This window comes from Bombina bombina, chromosome 6 (assembly GCF_027579735.1).
Source record: "Bombina bombina isolate aBomBom1 chromosome 6, aBomBom1.pri, whole genome shotgun sequence".
Lineage (NCBI taxonomy): Eukaryota > Metazoa > Chordata > Amphibia > Anura > Bombinatoridae > Bombina > Bombina bombina.
The window spans coordinates 171,856,216-171,876,794 of NC_069504.1; the positions used below are offsets into that span (position 1 = coordinate 171,856,216).

At 39.4% G+C, this 20,579-nt stretch overlaps 1 protein-coding gene across 2 annotated transcripts in view; it reads left to right on the forward strand.

Annotated features, from left to right (window-relative positions):
* The window catches only part of TSPAN12 (tetraspanin 12), a 437,062-nt gene that overhangs the window by 121,942 nt on the left and 294,541 nt on the right, over window positions 1-20,579 (forward strand). The window lies entirely within an intron of this gene.

Consider the following 20,579-nt stretch of genomic DNA (forward strand, 5'->3'; position numbering starts at 1 on the left):
AAACATTTTTGCAGCATTCTGTGACTCCAAGCATGTTTTTGACTATGTATTTTTTTAATGTGTGTATGTTTGTATATATATATATATATATATATATATATGTTTGTATATAGATAGACAGACAGATAGATATAGATAGATGGACAGGGTCATCCGCAACAACAGTGAGGTACCCACTATGATGGTACAACTTGCAGAGATGGAAGAAAAACTGGTGACCAGAGGCTATGAGAGAGAGATGATTAATATCATCAAAGAAAGGTTATTGAGTACCCCGAGAGAGAAGGAGTTGACGAGGAAAGCTAATCCCAGTGAGGAAAATCAACAGTTGAACTTCATCACCACCTATGCCCCCATGCATGTATTAATTTCTTTCTGTGCCATGTTTGTTTGAGGCTTAGGGGGATATTTATCAAGCCATTAAAAGCAAATACGCTGGAATTCCGCATAATTGTGGCGAGCTTGATTCGACCTAGTTATCAAACCCTACAGACCGACAAAAGTTGAAATCTGTGACGTAACATACGATCCGCCGGTCTCAATCCGACCCAGATCGATGCTTACGTCATTACAGATGTTCCGAATACACATTCGGCACTATTTGACACTTTTTCAAAGTTATCAAATAGTTAACCGGTACGCTTGCGGCTATTCCAGCCCAGCGTACCTGGTTTTCAATCCACCACCCTGGAGGCCGCGGATGCCATAGGAATCAATGGGAGTCTGAATGCAGCGAAAGCTTATGTTCGATGCTGCCAGATATCCCATTGATTTCTATGGTAGAAAACCAGTAACGTTTACACCCGGGGCCGCCACTAGAAATTTTGGGGCCCCTGACTTAACCATTGACCAGGGCCCCCCCCCCCACCTTGACATGTGCAATTTTTGACCAGGTGACTAAAACGTATATGCACTTTATTCTTAACTGTCTATTTAAACGCGGAAATGTTGTAAAGGTAGTAACATACAAACACACAGACACACACATACACTGAAACACACACTCACACATAAGGATTCACATATAGACACTCTAGCAGACGCAAAGAAACACACTCAGACACAGACACCCAAACAGACACTCAGCACTTGATTACATTGACCTGACAAGTAATGAGGTAGACTACAGTTTTGTAAAAAAATGGAGATTTAGAAAACAAAACATGGAGTTCTGATTATCTTTTTGTAAAGGAAGATGCCAACTTAATGATGACAACAGCATGCAGTGGCTGAAAGGAAGGGCCCTGAACTGCCTAAACAATAATTTAAAGGTTAAATGGTGGATTGGTGACTTCCGTAAAGATCTCATTAGTCTCAAAGTCTGTAGAAAGATGTGAATAATCAGTAGTAAGGTCAAAATGTCCTAAAAAGGAACAGACAATAGACACACACACACAAACTCAAACTTGCACATACACCCAAGGAAACACAGACAGAGACAGCCTCAGAAAACACACAAAGACATACACACACACACACACACAGACACCCACAGAAAACACACAAAGACACACACAGAGAGAGAGACAACCACATAAAACACACAAAGACATACATACACACACTCTCACTGAGACATCCACAGAAAACACACAAAGACATACACATACCCTCACAGAGACACCCACAGAAAACACACACCCTCACAGAGACATCCACAGAAAACACAGACATACATAAATACACACATACACCTTTACAGAGACATCCACAGAAAACAGATATACACACCCACCCTCACAGAGGCATCCAGAGAAAATACACAAAGGCAAACATACACACCCCCTCACAGAGACACCCGTAGAAAAAGCTCAAAGGCATATGCACACACCCTTACAGACATCCACAGAAAATGCACAAAGACATACACACACACCCTCACAGAGAGACCCACAGAAAAAAAATACATACACACTCATAGACACAAACCAAAGCACAAAGACATAAACACAGACACCCACAGAAACACTTACAGGAGGAAACATTTATGCACCTTGCATCCCCTAAATCAACAGTGTGTGACATGCATGATAAAAAAAATTGCAGAAATTAAGAGAACACTTTTTAAAGAATCATATTTGTAAATGCATAAACAAAAATAATTTTGTGAATTCAAAATTTTACATTAATGATCTGGGTAGATGGCTAGATGAAGAAAAGTACTTTTAAAAGGTTGACATATGTTTGTTTGTTTTTTCCCAACCAAGAGCACCACTTCAAATATAGTGTACAAATGTTCCCATCTGTCAGCTGTACTTATGTATTTTGAAAATGCTGTACTCTATATGGTCTTGGTGGAACCATAAGCTGTGGTACTCATACCATTAGATCTGGTTTAATGCAGGATTTAGGCTTGTTGGTATGTATTTCAAAATTAAGTCAGCTGTAGTGTAAACTGAACAGTGTTAAGTTAACCTGTCTCATTTCAAACACTGAGCAATCTTAGTCTGAGAGTAACATTTTATGCAGATGTAAAACTCTTAGTTAAATGCCTCCTTGCATCTGGAAAGTCCGTGCATAAAGGGGCAGTAAACTGGAATGTAATGAAAATATATATAGTAATAAAAAAAACAAATATCTGCCAAAAGGGCACCTACCATTTGTGTATTGAGGAGGAAACATTTCTGCATGGCTTTAAATATAGAATATATTTATACAGCATTGTCAAATAATCATAAATATGCTGCTACATATTGCTAAAAAATGTGTTTTTAAGGACCCCTGGCCCCACCATACAACTACTACCACACTGAAGTTACAATCCGAAATTGCACAAAGAAATAAAAAACATTTGCTAAGTAAGTCCTACCTCCTCTGCAAATGAAAGTGATCTGCTGTCTGACTCAGGCACACACTGTACAAAGTGCCTAATCTGTCTCACACTGTGCATAGTGGTTCAGTGCACACTCAAAAATCCTCTCAAATACTAATACTTTACTCCTTGTTATAACATTTCCCATGCTCAATTAGCACTCTGCTGTAGTACCCACTGGTAGCTGCCAAAATTAAAAAAAATTTTTTTTTTTTAGTTCTTTCCTCATGGGACCCCCCTGGCCCATTGGGCCCCTGACAGGAGTCACCCCTGTCACCCCCTGATGGCGGCCCTGTTTACACCTAACACCCTAACATAAGCCCCGAGTCTAAACACCTTTAATCTGCCGCCCCGACATCGCTGCAACCTAAATAAAGTTATTAACCCCTATCCCGCTGCTCCCGGACCCTGGCGCAACCTAAATAAAGTTCTTAACCCCTAAACCTCTGGCCTCCCACATCACTAACATTAACTAAACCTATTAACCCCTAAATTGCCAGCCCCCCACATTGCCATAAACTTAATTAAGCTTAATTAAGATATTAACCCCTAAAACTAACAACCCGCTAACTTTACATTAAAATGACAACATCCCTTTCTTAAAATAAATTTAAACTCACCTGTAGAATTAAAATAAACTATTTTTAAACTATTAATTAACCTACCTTAACTATTATACTACAATTACATTAAACTAGCAATTAAATTAACTATATTACATATTAAAAAACCCTAACCCTACTAAAATTATTTAAATGTACTATTAAAAATTACTAAATTAAAAGTTACAAAAAATAAAAAAAACACTAAATTGCAAATAAAAACACAGTATCAAAAATAAAAACGAATTACACCTAATCTAATAGCCATATCAAAATAAAAAGCCCCCCCCCCCAAATAAAAAAAAGCCCTAGCCTACAATAATCTACTAATGGCCCTTAAAAGGGCCTTTTGTGGGGCATTGCCCCAAAGAAATCAGCTCTTTTACCTGTAAAAAAAATTACAAACACCCCCCAACAGTAAAACTCATTTATCATCGTCTGTCCGACATGATCCTCTCAGCGTATCATGTCTGACAGACATCGATGAATGCCGACAGCATACGCTGTCGGCATTTATCATTGCTGCTTGGCGACGTTTGTATAAAAGGTTTTAATTCGAATTAGATACACTATTTGTATTAATCTATTGTAATTTGTTTTAAATGTATATTTGTTATTTCTGTAATTTTTGGAACCTTAATATGTCAATTAAAAAGGAAGAAGCAGGTTTTAAAAGGGTTAAAAAGAGATTATATTTGGCAAGTTGTTTGACTGGGAAGGTGTCATGAAGACCTCATAATTTTAGGTAGGGAGGTGTTAACTTTTTCTTTGTATGTTACTAGAGTGAACATACATACAGCCTGGTGCCTCAATTCAGTTTATGAGGCAACAATGTAAACAATAGAGTTAAAGAAAAGAATGTCCATATCAATACACAAACCTGACATTTTAGATTATTTTAAGATATGTTTTAATCACTGTTATGTTACAGGGTGACCAAATATGATAGACATGTCATGTTTGGTATCAAAATAATCCTAATGCTTTCACAATGGGATTGCTTTTAAGAGTATGTGTATTATGTACATAACTAAAATGATATATTATCCTATAACGTCCGCCAGGGCTTGGAACTTAGGTTTACGGCCTGCCAGAAAAAAAAGGGTGGCTACCTTCCTTGACCACTCTTGAAGGGGCCGACCTCAGGAATTTTTTTTATTTAATTGTGATTTCAGCAAAATATTTTTTTTTGTCATTCTACATTGGGAGGCTGCGGACAACAGCGTGTTTGATCATATTTCTGCCATCTCCCTGGAACAGAGGCTATTCTGGTAGTTATATGTTCTGTTATAGTTTTTCCTTTTTTATTTTAATTCTGTTTTACTTTGTGTAATTATGTTTGTTAACTCTGTTTTAATATATAAATGCACGGTGACTCTTTTTTGTCATAATAAATGTTCCTTTGTTAAGTTTTTGCCTTTGTCTTATATTTGAACCGAGTTACTGAAGAGAATAGTAACAGTATTGTGTTATTCTAGATTGATATTTGCCAGTTTGTGTTTTGGGATTTTTTTTATCTGTTAATTATAATAATCTTAAAGTGGTGGCAGCAGAGATAGTTTAGTGTGGGTGGCATTAAAGGGGAGTTTGGGCATTTTTCTAGGTTTAGTACAGACTAGAGAATGTCTTTTAACCCTGTACCCACTGAACTAAGTCAAAGGGGCCGATTTAACATTGTGCGGGCGGACATGATCCGCTGTAGCGGATTATGTCTGCCGCACATTGATAAATGCCGATAGCATACACATTTCTAATGAAATGCTTGTGCAATGCCACCCCCTGCACATTTGCGGCCAATCCAATTGGGATGTTTGCAGTTTGCAACCTCAGAGGTGGCGGGCGAGTTAAGGAGCAGCTGCATAATAAATCGGCCCCACAGGCTTGCCTGGAGTGGCTAGACTGTGACAAACTGGTTAAATACATATATAAACATGCATATACATATATACACACGCACACACACATATTTATATATTTATATGTATATATAAATAAATAAATAAACATTTTTGAGCACTTTCCAGTCACATACCTTGAAACATGCAATACGTCACATTTTTATGTTCTTCACTTAGAAGATTTTTTTTATCTATCTAATCTATATCTGTATATATTCATATAGATGTCTTTCGCAATTAGCGCTCAAGCACAAAAAATAAATAAATAAATTGTGTGACTCTTAGTAATCTCGGCCAATATCAATTCATATTGTGTCCAATTAACAATACCATATAATGTTGTGTAATTTTATAATTAATACTTTTTAAGCGTTCCAATTCTGTATTGGAATTATAAATGAACATTCTGATATCCTTATTTATATTGTGTGCAAGCTTCATAGTTTAAAATGGTATTTAATCAATATATTTTTTTTATTTAAAGAATAAATTTATATGAACTGAGCAGGCACAAAACAAACAAATAAGCAAGCAAAAGCACGTGTGCAGCCAAGAAATTCCAATCCAAGGAGTCACTTTGGAATTTTAAGAGGTTAACTCTGTTAGAAATGCCCAAAAATCTTGAGTGTTTTCTAATGACTTTGAACATCACTGCTATATTATCACAATGTAAAGTATTGGTGAAGGCACTGAAAAATCACATGATAACTGTTTTATAATTGGCTCGGGTGAACTTACATTTTTCACATGCTATGAAAAACCACACGCAATTGATAGCGCAATTTCTGATGACAAGAAGGAAGGGTATAATAGCACAGTTCCATTGATTGTGCTATTATAAAAAAGTAAAACCTAAACAACCAGGGACGTACATGGTAAGTTATGTTCGTTAAAGGCTTAAAGAGACATGATAGAATAGGCTACAAAGCCTCATCACCACCCATGTTTGGAAGGACAAAAGACGTAGAACATCCAGACATACCATGGAGAGGCCACTCAATCGAGGAAGACTAGCTCTTCCCAACCTTATTATATATTACAATGTGGCCAGACTATCGCAACTGCTCAGCTGGAACAACAGTGAAAGACCCCCATGTTGGTAACCCATTGAGGCCTCACTCCAACCCTCAAACCTCACACCTCCTGACCTTCTTTGGATACCCCCCATTATAGACAAGACCTAGACAAAACATACCCAATTTTACAAGATGCCTTTCAGTTTTGGGATCAAATTAGACACAACTCAGATATCGCCCCCCCCCCCACCCATCCCCTGCTCTTACCCTAGCTAGCGCTCTGTACTGTCTGCCGGACTCCCACCTAGAGTCGTGGCAGACTCTGCAGATCTTTTCGGTAACTGACTGACTCACCCTCAGCTTTGCATTAAATTCCAACTACCCCCTCGCCTCTAGTTTTAAGCGTTCCATTTGAGCTCATGGCTACAGTCATGGGGCTATCCTAAACAAGCAGTTAGGCCACCGTCACAATGGGAAAATAAATGGAATCAAGCTCACAAAATCAAACACTCCCTATCTTTTAACTATAACTTACTTATCAGCTCATCCGCGGATCACAAAAAAAATGGAGAGGGAGATAGGTTTCACAGCTGACACTGGTACTTGGCAGTAACCAAAAAACTCTTGCATTGCACCACCTTATGGGAGTTATTTTATAAAATTGTATAAAAGAGAGAGGGAGATAGGTTTCACAGCTGACACTGGTACTTGGCAGTAACCAAAAAACTCTTGCATTGCACCACCTTATGGGAGCTATTTTATAAAATTTTAGTTAGATGGCACCTGGTTCCAGCTACTTTACACAAGATTTACAATACACACTCACCTAAGTGCTGAAGACACTGTGATGGTACGGGAACAGCCTTGCATATATGGTGGTCCTGCCCGAAAATACAACCTCTGTGGAGGAAGCTATAAACTGTCCTTAACAAACTCAACATCAAGCCCCCATTTCTCCCGGAGGTTTCTCTTCTCCATATGCAAATTCCAAATTGAAATACAGCTAACGAGGCACTGACGATATATCTTTTTATGGCTACCATGTTAGCCATAGCTAGATCATGGAAGAACAAAGAACCACCAACCTTCTTGCAAGTCTTATCCGTTATTCAATTTATTAGACAAATGGAGCAATACTCTCACAGGGTCTTGAAAAAGGTGGATTTCTTCTGCGAAACCTGGTCCCTATGGCTTGCAGCATTCCCTGACCAGAACTCTCACTTAGGAATATGTCCCAACAGACCAACAGATTTCTCCCCTACCCTCTCCCTTAACCCTTTTTTTTCTCTTTCTTCCTCCACCCCCCCCCCGGGTCTCACCTTTGATTCCCCACCTCATATATTTTCCGCAAACATCGTTGGCAACCCACATGGGCTGGCTAGACTATCGCACCTAACAGATATAACTATCCACTGTTCACTATTACCAATCTTTCTTACGTTTCAGATTTTGTTCTGATTGTTTCTTTTTTATCTTTTTTCTTGTCCTTGGCATTGTTTCTTGCTACTTTGATTTAAAGTACAATGTGAACTTTTTACTGTCGGTTCTCACTTGTATTGTTTAAGATTGTCTCAATAAAAAACTTTTTATTCAAGAAAAAAGGGACATGATAGTCAAAATTAAACTTTAATTATTAAGATAGAGCATGCAATTCTGAGACGCTTTTCCATTTACCTCCATTATTAACCCCTTCACCCAATAAGACATATATATATATATATATATATAAGAACAAACTGTTAGCGTCAGCACTTTTTGATAAAAGTATCCATTCTTTATTGAAGTAACAAACAAATAAAAACAGCAACGTTTCGAGTCAACACAGACCCTTAGTCATGCTATGGATTATGGGAAATCACCTCCTTATATAGCACCTGTATGTTAATTAGCTTAAATTAGTTGAACAAATCTTAGTTTCCATTTTGGAATTTTTGCCCCGTAACTGATCAGAATGTTCAACAATAATCATTATACATATTTATACAGAAACAACGTTTTTTGTGATTGCTATACAATTTAACTATATCATATACTTGGTGAAGTTAACCCAAAACTATACACCTACAAAAATAGTTTAAAAGTATTACAAAAATATTACAAAAAAAGGCTGTTTTTTAAAAATAACATTATAAAAACAAATGAAGATCATAGTCTTTGTTTAGACCATCCGGACTGAGGGTTTTTAGATGCTGTATCCACCATACCTCCCTTTTTTTAACAGTAACTCTCTGTTACCACCTCTCCTTTGCTTAGGTATGTGGTCAATTATTTGGAATCTTAGCTGACTGACAGAGTGTCCAACATTTAAAAAATGGGACACTTTAAACAAAAATATAATTTATGCTTACCTGATAAATTCATTTCTCCTGTAGTGTAGTCAGTCCACGGGTCATCCATTACTTATGGGATTATATCTCCTCCCTAACAGGAAGTGCAAGAGGATCACCCAAGCAGAGCTGCTATATAGCTCCTCCCCTCTACGTCATACCCAGTCATTCGACCAAAACCAAACGAGAAAGGAGAAAACTATAGGGTGCAGTGGTGACTGGAGTTTAATTTAAAATTTAGACCTGCCGTAAAAAACAGGGCGGGCCGTGGACTGACTACACTACAGGAGAAATGAATTTATCAGGTAAGCATAAATTATATTTTCTCCTGTTAAGTGTAGTCAGTCCACGGGTCATCCATTACTTATGGGATACCAATACCAAAGCTAAAAGTACACGGATGACGGGAGGGACAGGCAGGATCTTTACACGGAAGGAACCACTGCCTGTAGAACCTTTCTCCCAAAAACAGCCTCCGAAGAAGCAAAAGTGTACAATTTTGAAAAAGTGTGAAGTGAAGACCAAGTTGCAGCCTTGCAAATCTGTTCCACAGAGGCCTCATTCTTAAAGGCCCAAGTTGAAGCCACAGCTCTAGTAGAATGAGCTGTAATCCTTTCAGGAGGCTGCTGTCCAGCAGTCTCATAGGCTAAACGTATTATGCTACGAAGCCAAAAAGAGAGAGAGGTAGCCGAAGCTTTTTGACCTCTCCTCTGTCCAGAATAAACGACAAACAGGGAAGAAGTTTGACGAAAATCTTTAGTTGCCTGCAAATAAAATTTCAGGGCACGGACGACGTCCAGATTGTGCAGAAGTCGTTCCTTCTTTGAAGAAGGGTTAGGGCACAATGATGGAACAACAATCTCTTGATTGATATTCTTGTTAGTGACTACCTTAGGTAAGAACCCAGGTTTAGTACGCAGAACTACCTTATCTGAATGAAAAATCAGATAAGGAGAATCACAATGTAAGGCCAATAACTCAGAGACTCTTCGAGCCGAGGAAATAGCCATTAAAAACAGAACTTTCCAAGATAACAGCTTGATATCAATGGAATGAAGGGGTTCAAACGGAACACCTTGCAGAACGTTAAGAACTAAGTTTAAGCTCCACGGCGGAGCAACAGTCTTAAACACAGGCTTAATCCTAGCCAAAGCCTGACAAAAAGCCTGAACGTCTGGAACGTCTGCCAGACGTTTGTGTAAAAGGATAGACAGAGCTGAGATCTGTCCCTTTAACGAACTAGCAGATAAACCCTTTTCTAAACATTCTTGTAGAAAAGACAATATCCTAGGAATCCTAACCTTACTCCATGAGTAACTCTTGGATTCGCACCAATATAAGTATTTACGCCATATTTTATGGTAAATTTTCCTGGTAACAGGTTTCCTAGCCTGTATTAAGGTATCAATCACTGACTCCGAGAATCCCCGCTTTGATAGAATCAAGCGTTCAATCTCCATGCAGTCAGCCTCAGAGAAATTAGATTTGGATGTTTGAAAGGACCCTGAATCAGAAGGTCCTGTCTCAGAGGCAGAGACCATGGTGGACAGGACAACATGTCCACTAGATCTGCATACCAGGTCCTGCATGGCCACGCAGGCGCTATTAGAATCATCGATGCTCTCTCCTGTTTGATCCTGGCAATCAATCGAGGAAGCATCGGGAAGGGTGGAAACACATAAGCCATGTTGAAGACCCAAGGTGCTGTCAGAGCATCTATCAGTACCGCTCCCGACTCCCTGGACCTGGATCCGTAACAAGGAAGCTTGGCGTTCTGGCGAGACGCCATGAGATCCAGATCTGGTTTGCCCCAATGATGAAGCAGTTGGGCAAACACCTCCGGATGAAGTTCCCACTCCCCCGGATGAAAAGTCTGGCGACTTAGAAAATCCGCCTCCCAGTTCTCCACGCCTGGGATGTGGATCGCTGACAGGTGGCAAGAGTGAGACTCTGCCCAGCGAATTATCTTTGAGACTTCCATCATCGCTAGGGAACTCCTTGTTCCTCCTTGGTGGTTGATGTAAGCCACAGTCGTGATGTTGTCCGACTGAAACCTGATGAACCTCAGAGTTGCTATCTGAGGCCAAGCCAGAAGAGCATTGAGAACTGCTCTTAATTCCAGAATGTTTATTGGAAGGAGTCTCTCCTCCTGAGTCCATGATCCCTGAGCCTTCAGGGAATTCCAGACTGCGCCCCAACCTAGAAGGCTGGCGTCTGTTGTTACAATCGTCCAATCTGGCCTGCGGAAGGGCATCCCCTTGGACAGATGTGGCCGAGAAAGCCACCATAGAAGAGAATATCTGGTCTCTTGATCCAGATTTAGCAGAGGGGACAAATCTGAGTAATCCCCATTCCACTGACTTAGCATGCACAATTGCAGCGGTCTGAGATGCAGGCGCGCAAAAGGTACTATGTCCATTGCCGCTACCATTAAGCCGATTACCTCCATGCACTGAGCCACTGACGGGTGTTGAATGGAATGAAGGACATGGCAAGCATTTAGAAGTTTTGATAAATTTTCATTTCTACAGAATCTATAAGAGTCCCTAAGAAGGGAACTCTTGTGAGTGGCAATAGAGAACTCTTTTCTACGTTCACCTTCCACCCATGCAACCTTAGAAATGCCAGAACTAACTCTGTATGAGACTTGGCAGTTTGGAAACTTGACGCTTGTATCAGAATGTCGTCTAGGTACGCAGCTACCGCTATGCCTCGCGGTCTTAGTACCGCCAGAAGAGAGCCCAGAACCTTTGTAAAGATTCTTGGAGCCGTAGCTAACCCGAAGGGAAGAGCTACAAACTGGTAATGCCTGTTTAGGAAGGCAAACCTTAGATACCGGTAATGATCCTTGTGAATCGGTATGTGAAGGTAGGCATCCTTTAAATCCACTGTGGTCATGTACTGACCCTCTTGGATCATGGGTAGGATAGTTCGAATAGTTTCCATTTTGAACGATGGAACTCTTAGGAATTTGTTTAGGATCTTTAAGTCCAAGATTGGTCTGAAGGTTCCCTCTTTTTTGGGAACCACAAACAGATTTGAATAAAACCCTTGTCCGTGTTCCGACCACGGAACTGGGTGGATTACTCCCATTAGTAAGAGGTCTTGTACACAGCGTAGAAACGCCTCTTTCTTTATCTGGTTTGCTGACAACCTTGAAAGATGAAATCTCCCTTGTGGAGGAGAAGCTTTGAAGTCCAGAAGATATCCCTGAGATATGATCTCCAACGCCCAGGGATCCTGGACATCTCTTGCCCAAGCCTGGGCGAAGAGAGAAAGTCTGCCCCCCACTAGATCCGTTTCCGGATCGGGGGCCATCACTTCATGCTCTCTTAGGGGCAGCAGCCGGCTTGCCCTTGTTCCAGGACTGGTTAGGTTTCCAGCCCTGTCTGTAGCGAGCAACAGTTCCTTCGTGTCTTGGAGCGGAGGAAGTTGATGCTGCTCCTGCCTTGAAGTTACGAAAGGTACGAAAATTAGACTGTTTAGCCCTTGGTTTGGCCCTGTCTTGAGGCAGGGCATGGCCCTTACCTCCAGTAATGTCAGCGATAATTTCTTTCAAACCGGGCCCGAATAATGTCTGCCCTTTGAAAGGAATATTAAGCAATTTAGATTTAGAAGTCACATCAGCTGACCAGGATTTAAGCCACAGCGATCTACGTGCTTGAATGGCGAATCCGGAGTTCTTAGCCGTAAGTTTGGTTAAGTGTACTACGGCATCAGAAATAAATGAATTAGCTAGCTTAAGGACTTTAAGCTTGTTTATAATCTCATCCAATGGAGCTGTGCTAAGGGTCTCTTCCAGAGACTCAAACCAGAATGCCGCCACAGCCGTGACAGGCGCAATGCATGCAAGGGGTTGTAATATAAAACCTTGCTGAACAAACATTTTCTTAAGGTAACCCTCTAACTTTTTATCCATTGGATCTGAAAAAGCACAGCTATCCTCCACCGGGATAGTGGTGCGCTTAGCCAGAGTAGAAACTGCTCCCTCCACCTTAGGGACCGTCTGCCATAAGTCCCGTGTGGTGGCATCTATTGGAAACATTTTTCTAAATATAGGAGGGGGTGAAAAAGGCACACCGGGTCTATCCCACGCCTTGTTAACAATTTCTGTAAGCCTTTTAGGTATAGGAAAAACGTCAGTACACGCCGGTACCGCAAAATATTTATCCAGCCTACATACTTTCTCTGGAATTGCAACCGTGTTACAATCATTCAGAGCCGCTAATACCTCCCCTAGTAATACACGGAGGTTCTCAAGCTTAAATTTAAAATTTGAAATGTCTGAGTCCAGTTTACTTGGATCAGATCCGTCACCTACAGAATGAAGCTCTCCGTCCTCATGTTCTGCAAATTGTGACGCAGTATCAGACATGGCTCTATTATTATCAGCGCACTCTGTTCTTACCCCAGAGTGATCGCGTTTACCCCTAAATTCTGGCAATTTAGATAGTACTTCAGTCATAACATTAGCCATGTCTTGCAAAGTGATTTGTATGGGCCGCCCTGATGTACTTGGCGCCACAATATCACGCACCTCCTGAGCGGGAGGCGAAGGTACTGACACGTGAGGAGAGTTAGTCGGCATAACTTCCTCCTCGTTGTCTGGTGATAATTTCTTTATATGTAAAGATTGACTTTTATTTAAAGTAACATCAATGCAATTAGTACACAAATTTCTATTGGGCTCCACATTGGCCTTTAAACATAGTGAACAAAGAGATTCATCTGTGTCAGACATGTTTAAACAGACTAGCAATGAGACTAGCGTGCTTGGAAATACTTTTCTAAATAAATTTACAAGCAATATAAAAAACGCTACTGTGCCTTTAAGAAGCACAAAAAGCTGTCACAGTTGAAATAACAATGAACCAAAATAGTTATAGCAACCAATTTTTCACAGTAAATGTATTAAGTTAGCAAAGGATTGCACCCACCAGCAAATGGATGATTAACCCCTTAATACCCAAAAACGGATAACAAATTAATAATTAACGTTTTTATCACAGTCAAAACACACTGTCACAGGTCTGCTGTGAGTGATTACCTCCCTCAAAACTAGTTTTGGAGACCCCTGGGCTCTGTAGAGACGTCCTGGATCATGGAGGAAGAAATAGGAAGACTGTGACTAAATTTTTACTGCGCAATAAAGCGCTAAAATAGGCCCCTCCCACTCATATTACAACAGTGGGGAAGCTCAGTAAACTGTTTTTATTCAGAAACAAACGACAGCCATGTGGTAAAAATCATGCCCATAAAGTTTTATCACCAAGTACCTCAGAAAAAACGATTAACATGCCAGTAAACGTTTTAAAAATGAAAATTATGAAGTGTTATTAATAAGCCTGCTGCTAGTCGCTTTCACTGCAGTGCAGGCTCAAATATTACTTTAATATAGACAGTATTTTCTTAGTGAAATTCCATTCCCCAGAAATACCTCAGAGTATACATACATACATATCAGCCTGATACCAGTTTCTACTACTGCATTTAAGGCTGCACTTACATTACATCGGTATTAGCAGTATTTTCTCAGTCAATTCCATTCCTTAGAAAATAATTTACTGCACATACCTCCTTGCAGGTGGGCCCTGCCTGCTATCCCCTGTTCTGAAGTTACCTCTTTTCTCAGAATGGCCGAGAACAGCAAGTGGATCTTAGTTACGACCGCTAAGATCATAGACGAACTCAGGTAGATTCTTCTTCTAATGCTGCCTGAGAAGAAACAACACACTCCGGTGCCGTTTAAAATAACAAACTTTTGATTGAAGAAATAAAAACTAAGTTTAACACACCACAGTCCTCTCACACGTCCTATCTATTACTTAGGTGCAAGAGAATGACTGGGTATGATGTAGAGGGGAGGAGCTATATAGCAGCTCTGCTTGGGTGATCCTCTTGCACTTCCTGTTAGGGAGGAGATATAATCCCAAGTAATGGATGACCCGTGGCCTGACTACACTTAACAGGAGAAAATAATAATAATTTTTTTTTAAATGCTGGACACTATGTCAGTCAGCTAAGATTCCAAATAATTGACCACATACCTAAGCAAAGGAGAGGTGGTAACAGAGAGTTACTGTTAAAAAAAAGGAAGGTATGGTGGATACAGCATCTAAAAACCCTCTGTCCGAATGGCCTAAACAAAGACTATGATCTTCATTTGTTTTTATAATGTTATTTTTAAAAAACAACCTTTTTTTTTGTAATATTTTTGTAATACTTTTAAACTATTTTTGTAGGTGTATAGTCTTGGGTTAACTTAAACAAGTTTATGATATAGTTAAATTGTATAGCAATCACAAAAAAACTTTGTTTCTGTATAAATATGTATAATGATTATTGTTGAACATTCTGACCAGTTAGGGGGCAAAAATTCCAAAATGGAAACTAAGATTTGTTCAACTAATTTAAGCTAATTAACATACAGGTGCTCTATAACAGTGGTTCTCAACCAAAGTGACCTCAAGGCCCGGTAAATTTTAGCTGGACATGTCCAGGGCCCAGTAGATATATATATATACACTAATGAAAGATAGGGAACCAGCACTCAATATCCAAGAGAGCCTCCGGGGTGCACTTTTAATCAGAATAATATTCACAACAGCAAAGAAGGCACTCTCCGTTGTTCACAAATTCATTTATTTGTTAAGGTAAACATTTTCGGCGTCTCCCCTGTCCTCAGACCTCAGTGGTCTGAGGACGGGGGAGACCCCGAAAATGTTTACCTTAACAAATAAATTAATTTGTGAACAACGGAGAGTGCCTTCTTTGCTGGTGTGAATATATATATATATATACTGTGTGTGTATATATATATATATATATATATATATATATATATATATAGTAAGCAGCAGGGATTTGCCCTATCAGTAATTAAGCAGTTCAGTGTGGATTTAGTGGGGGCCATGGAGTGTGGGGGGTCCTGCCGAGGGTCTGTCGCTGTGAGGGCCATGGAGTGTGAGGTCTGGCCCTGGAGGTTGGGGGCCCATTCTTTGGCCCTTAATGTTGGGGGTCCTGGCTCTGGAGGTTGATGGGCCTGTTGGGATTAGGACAGAGAGGCTACCATGTTCATTTGCATAAATTTGAATACATTTGGGTCAGTGTTTTTTCAGTTTTCCTGGGGCCTTTATTGGTCAGTCTGTCCCTGGTGTGCAGTAGGGTAAGAGTGTGCAGTGGGGGCATGACAGGTCAGGGCCCACCAGCAGGGCTATCACGGCCCGGTACTGGGCCACGGCCCGGCTGTTGAGAAACCAGGCTCTATAAGGAGGTGATTTCCCATAATCCATAGCATGACTAAGGGTCTGTGTTGACTCGAAACGTTGCTTTTTTTATTTGTTTGTTACTTTAATAAAGAATGGATACTTTTATCAAAAAGTGCTGACGCTAACAGTTTGTTCTACTATATGTATATATGTGAGGTTGGCAGGCCTCACTTTGCGTGCGTGCACTATCTAAGAAGTGAATAATATGCTGGGATAACAGTACAAAGAAAGGTTCTGGACTTACCTATTAGATTTGTATATATATATACGCCTGAGCTTCAGGAAGCTCTAGCAGTCTCGGCTGTTAAATTACAGCCGAGAGCAGCAGTTCCTAAAGCTTCAGGCATCTGCCCCATAGGAAATTGGAGCACAATCGGTGCTCCAGTTCCATATGAGGGCAGATGCCAGATTCATACTGGTAGACTGTCTGTCAGTACCTAAGATGGGGGTGAAAAGTGTGGGGGGGTGAGGAAGGAAATAGAGCTGTTTGGGAGGGATCAGGGAGTGGGAAGTGTCAGGTGGGAGGGTAATCTCTGTGCTAAAGCTAAAATTAACCTTGCAAGCTACATGATTAACCCCTTCACTGACGGGAATAAAAGAAGTGTGGTGCGCAGCTGCAATTAGCGACCTTCTAATTACCAAAAAGCAATGGCAAAGCCATATATGTCTGCTATTTCTGAACAAATGGGATACCAGAGAAGCTTTTACAACCATTTATTCCATGATTGCATTAGCGGTTTGTAAATAATTTTGTGAAAAAGTTAACGATTTTTTATCGCATTTGGCGGTGAAATGGTGGCATGAAATATACCAAAAATGTGCCTAGAACAATACTTGGGTTGCCTACTAAAAAAAATATTTTTGATAGGTAAATAGAAAAAAAATAGGCTCTCTTTCTGTTTAAATGGAGTGATGAAAAAATGCTCTGATCTTTTGGGGAAGTCTTAGGGGCTGATTTATCATGTGTCTGGCGGCCATGATCCGATGTAGCAATCATGTCCGACAGACATCGATAAATGCCAACAGCATACGCTGTCAGCATTTATCATTGAATAAGCAGTTCACCAGAACTGCTTGTGCAATGATAAATACCGACAGCATACGCTAAAGGGACACTAAAGTAAAAATTAAACTGTCTTGATTCAAATATAGCATGCAATTTTAAGCAACTTTCTAATTTACTCTTATTATCAATTTGTCTTCATTCTCTTGGTATCTTTATTTGAAAAGCAGGATCAGATCCTGGGTTGCATTTGCTTATTGGTGGCTAAATGTAGCCATCATTCTGCAAGCGCTAGCCACGGTCCTGAACCAAAAATAGGCCGGCTCCTTAACTTACATTCCTACTGTTTCAAATAAAGATATCAAGAGAATGAAGAAAAATTGATAATAGGAGTAAAATAGAAAGTTGCTTAAAATTGCATGCTCTATCTGAATCATGAAAGAAAACATTTGGGTTTACTATCCCTTTAAGCTAGCTACATATTAGAAACTGTTTGAAACCAAATTACATCAGTACTCAATATATCATATTTCCATATTTCCATTGCTAAATGTCACTGATTTTGACAGTAATAATGTAAAAAGTCCCCATAAACTACAGGCTTCACGAAGAGTCAATAAATCTCCAGCACAATTTTTATACTGTGCAGCTTAATTACTTTGATTACTACATATGTATAAAAAGAATTGTTTCAATGTAGGAATATATGACATTAAACAACCTGTAGAGATACAGTTTCTTATATTGCAGGGTCACTGCACTTTTAGATATTTTGCATTTCAGGATTCGCCTGATACAGTGTCTGGTCACAATGACAGATACATTAATGGTAAGGATTGCTCAATTACATTTTTAGCAAGTTTGTGCAAATATAGCAGTTAATGGTGCATTACAATTCACATCTCATTATATTTCACTAATAAGGAATGTGGCATTTCAGAGTTAGCAAATGTCAGCCCGAAGACAAGAGATTAACCAGCTGTACTAATTCTCCTTCTGTGGGTACTAGTGACCTTTGCCCAGACCAATAACAAAATGGTTCTGATAAGAAATAATTTATTTTTTGTTATTTCCATGCTGGAGTTCTCAACAATAGAATTCCTGGGTTTTTACAGCATTGTCTGTAAATCTTATTTGTTACCATTCACAGACTGGCAAGAATAATCATATTGTTTTTTTTCCCCCCCTCGGCTTAGTTCCAGGACTCTGATTCATGCTCTTCCATTTGCAATTCCTCCCTTTAATTTTTATATATTTTAATTCATTAAAGGATCGTGAAGCACTTTCAGCTTGCAATATAAAATGTTTAATCATATGTAGAAAAACTTAGTAATATACACATATTATTTATTTTGCTAGGTTTTGTTGTAAACATTCTTGCTTCTGTGTGCAAAAAAATTACTTGTTCCAGTCTGTAACCTAGTTTTCCTTCAAAATGATGCAAATTGCTTAAGCTATCTAGCTACATATTATACAATGATTGTTTAGAGCATTGGCCAAGTTCATTTACATATTTCCCTAATCAGCAATAGTTAGGGGAAATAAGATACACATGCTCAATAGTCTGGAAGTAGTTTTTCAAAACATTACTGACAATTTTAACCCTTTAAGGACACAGCTTTCAGTTTGCTCAATTGTTTTATGACGGAAAAATTCCGTCATATGTCCTTAAGAGGTTAAAAGTCTTGAAAACACTTATATATTTAGGGCTTTTGTAATTCATTAGACTATAACATATATTTAAATATGTAACTTTAACATCCATTTAATATTCTATTGTTTAGGAGGCATGCTTTGAAGGGCATTCAAAATTGTGGCACATTCTGGAGATCTGTGCTGTTTTGTTATTAGATACTACAACACATTCTTTCTATCTATTCCACCTTGCCTACTGCAACTAAGCAGGGCCGGAGCTTGCATAAGGACATCTAGGCAACCGCTTTTGGGCACCCCAGCAGGGGTGGTGCATACTTATAGCATGTGTCTCCCAGCTCCCGTATTATGTCCCTAACCTCCCTATTTTTTCCTGACCCACCAGTCAAGTGTGAGTTGAAAAAAACGCTGCCATTAAAAAAAAGAACAACAGTTGAACTTAATTCTATTATTTTTTTTTAATGGCAGAGTTTTTGTTTCTTAATAAAGAGCCAGCTTTAGACTTCCACGCTCACAGATGTAGAGCACTTGGTTCCCCTGACATTTGGTTCCACAGAGCAGCGCGTAGGGGCAGATATACAGATAACTATTGGTGAGCCCACAGAAGTAGTGCATGGCCTATGTAGGGTACGTGTTATGTTTAGCAGAGGGCGCATGCACTGCTATTTTATGATATATTGGGTATAAAGTGACAGTACTACCATGTTATAGTAAAATGTCAATTAGACTAATTAAACAGATGTCCACATACCAGTGGGACAGATATAAACTTATGGTTTGTAACACTGTAATTTAGGGGCAAATACATGGGCAGAATGTAGATTCTGTAACATCTGCAATGGTGGCCATACGTTTAGTTGGCATGACAGCTTTGGAAAGCTATATACAGTATATACAGTCTTATGCAAAAGTTTAGGCACCCCTGACAATTTCCATGATTTTCATTTATAAATAATTGGGCGTTTGGATCAGCAATTTCATTTTGATCTATCAAATAACTGAATGACACAGTAATATTTCAGTAGTGAAATGAGGTTTATTGCATTAACAGAAAATGTGCAATATGCATCAAAATGAAATTAGACAGGTGCATAAATTTGGGCACCCCAACAGAAATATTGCATCAATATTTAGTAGAGCCTCCTTTAGCAGAAATAACAGCCTCTAGATACTTCCTATAGCCTGTAATGAGTGTCTGGATTCTGGATGAAGGTATTTTGGACCATTCCTCCTTGCAAAACATCTCCAGTTCAGTTATGTTTGATGGTTGCCGAGCATGGACAGCCCGCTTCAAATCACTTCAAAGATTTTCAATGATATTCAGGTCTGGGGACTAGGATGGCCATTCCAGAACATTGTACTTTTTCCTACAATGCATGCACTGCTATTTTATGATATATTGGGTATAAAGTGACAGTACTACCATGTTATAGTAAAATGTCAATTAGACTAATTAAACAGATGTCCACATACCAGTGGGACAGATATAAACTTATGGTTTGTAACACTGTAATTTAGGGGCAAATACATGGGCAGAATGTAGATTCTGTAACATCTGCAATGGTGGCCATACGTTTAGTTGGCATGACAGCTTTGGAAAGCTATATACAGTATATACAGTCTTATGCAAAAGTTTAGGCACCCCTGACAATTTCCATGATTTTCATTTATAAATAATTGGGCGTTTGGATCAGCAATTTCATTTTGATCTATCAAATAACTGAATGACACAGTAATATTTCAGTAGTGAAATGAGGTTTATTGCATTAACAGAAAATGTGCAATATGCATCAAAATGAAATTAGACAGGTGCATAAATTTGGGCACCCCAACAGAAATATTGCATCAATATTTAGTAGAGCCTCCTTTAGCAGAAATAACAGCCTCTAGATACTTCCTATAGCCTGTAATGAGTGTCTGGATTCTGGATGAAGGTATTTTGGACCATTCCTCCTTGCAAAACATCTCCAGTTCAGTTATGTTTGATGGTTGCCGAGCAT